Consider the following 2697-nt stretch of genomic DNA (forward strand, 5'->3'; position numbering starts at 1 on the left):
ATGCAGTGCCACTCTAGAATGAAATACCGGGTTGAAATAATTTCATTCCGCATTCTAATTGGACGTGGCCTGTCTCGTGCTGCAGTGCGGTAACGTTCCGTTTGAAGAGGATGTCAACCTGCGCGTATTGTCCCCTCGGCCTGGGTACGATTTGTAACCAGGCAGCTTCGCTTTTTTTTCCGCACTCTTGTAAAGCTATAATTTCGTGTTTGTCTCCGCTTGCAAGGAACGAATGCAAAACAGCCCGTTTACGCAAAAAGCCCCTACAGTTTCATTGTCAGATAGCATTAATGTTGTATGGCCAAGGCACTTTTTAGTTGCTTGGGATTCCGCGCATATCCATTGGTTCCTTTTCTCAAATTCTGCCGTGAGAGCAGCGTCTCGCTTTTCAAATTCTACTTTGATCGTTTCTGTGACTTGTTTCATGAATTGCATTAGGGTTTCGTTCAGTAGTTTCATGTACTGTTGCTGTTTGTTGTTTAGTTGTTCTAATTTGTTCTCGAGATCCAAATCTTTTGTATGTTTCTTTTTTAATAGGAGTTTTCCAACCTTCATTGCCTCTACCTCTTTATCCTGTCCCACCTGCATTGGCACCATTGTCTCTTCCTGTAGCGATTTGTTTTCCTTGGGTTAATTATGTGCCGTTTCTGTCATTTTGCTCCGCTCGTCTTGCTTCATAATATAATCAGTTAGAGTCTTAATCTGATCTGCCAGTAGTTTAATGAGCTCTTTTAATTCTTTCAGTTTCTCGGAGTACTGGTAACGAACCAGATAGGAATATAAGAGTCCTGGGAGGCTTTAATGGTCAGCCAGAATAAAGATGATATAAAAAAAGTCATCAGTCTGTCCCTGGACACCGCTGAATCACAAGGATCCCAGTCTCTTGAAAGGGGAGGAAGATGACGGCGGTCAAGACTGAAGTCTTTATCGCCGTCTCATTCCTTGACGGGTGCAGTTAAAGTTATTTCATCATCATCATTCCGCATTCTTTTGCCTCAGTTTACCATCGAGTTGTAATCAAGGCTTCCTTCTTTTACGAGTTTGCTACAATGAAAGCTTAGCGCGCAATAAAGAGAAAGGTCGTTGCCCTTGGTGGTTGCTCGGAAAGAGCAATCCGGATCTCAAAAGCCCCAGCGGTGGCTGCGTTTGAAGTAGCCGCCTGCTGGGACAGTGGCGCATCGTTTAGCCCCTACACCACCACGCCAGCGGTAATATAAGAGCTTACAGCGATGTATGAATGCAAAGCATGACGAATACTGCCTATATGGGCACTAAGCCATTAACGATATCGCGCCATACCAATAGGGCGAAGCTGTCCACTCCTGTTTTAAGAGCGTTAGCTCTTATTCGTCACGTTTCGAGATATCGTGGGGTCTGCTACCACCCTGAGATCACAGCGTCGTCTGTGGCAGGAACTAGAAAACAGCACATCTCACATTGAGACTAGTAGCGCCATCTACGATAACATTGTAGAAAGAACCACCTGCTGCGTGCCAATGATGACATCACGGTCCAATATGGTGGGTAGAGGTGGAACTATGTGAGGGGACGAAATGGTGGCATAGTTTCGGTTTATCAAATCTAAGATGGCGGTCATTAATATTGGCTGTGCTCTCTCATCTTTTCCCACCCCAAGCAAGACGTTGCGGGAGGAAATGGCGGCATAGTTTCAGTTTCTCGAGTCCAAGATGGCATCCATTAAAATTCGTTGTGCCCTCCCATCTCTTCCCCCTCAACAAAAATATCCTATAACGGGTAGGAAAACTCGCTCTACGGGACCGCTACATATGTATAGATTCGTTCCGCTACATATATACTCTAACAACAAGGGACAGTTGTGTACCGTGTCTGGTAGCCAAATATAACCCTACCGGTTGTGGTATAGAAATAAAACCACAAATAATAGGTAAGGATTGTATACATGCAATTACTAATTGAAGCGTTACCATATCGCACCTCAAGTCGAATTCTAGTCCCACCATGATTCCCCACGCGAAGCAAATTCCGTATGGGACATATCTTGAGGGGGTGTAACTCTACAACGTGTATCGCAGTTTCTCTCATAGATGGCGCTAGGCGTCGATTGCTCCGCTAACACTCGTTACTTCAACGTCTTCCAGACGGTGGCAGACTTTTTTGGTTTTGGTGTTTTAATATGGGAAAAGGGAGCATGAAGCCTGTATACGATGGTACTTAATTTGAAAAACATCACTGGACTGGGGACTCTAACCTAGTGCTTCCAGGCTACAGAACGGGCATCATAGCGCTAGGCAGTAGACTAGATACTTCGTTCGATACAACTGCTAACTGCAATCCAGCTTTTACAAGAACTGCAACAGTGATATCAATATTCTTTGCAATACAAAATGCTTTTCGCGAAGCAGTTGTTTTAATAATAGGCTGATAGGCTTCAACGTTCTTTTATCCTGTGGCGGTTGAGCGTAATCCTAAAACAGCTATTTTGCGCTTTATTTTTTAAGCAACGTTTGCGTCACTCCTGCAGTCGAAGCAAAAACAACACCATTTATTTCGGTCTTGTTAGCTGCATGAAAAATAAATCAGACATGTGCGTCGATCCAACTTGAGTTGTACATGAGCGTATATATTTGTAGAGGCATGGGGGCACTCACAGTCGCCTGGCACAGTATCAGAGAGCCGCCCCTCCGGTACATAACCAGGCGAATGAAGTAGTTCGCT

Source organism: Amblyomma americanum, chromosome 4 (assembly GCF_052857255.1).
Source record: "Amblyomma americanum isolate KBUSLIRL-KWMA chromosome 4, ASM5285725v1, whole genome shotgun sequence".
Taxonomy (NCBI): domain Eukaryota; kingdom Metazoa; phylum Arthropoda; class Arachnida; order Ixodida; family Ixodidae; genus Amblyomma; species Amblyomma americanum.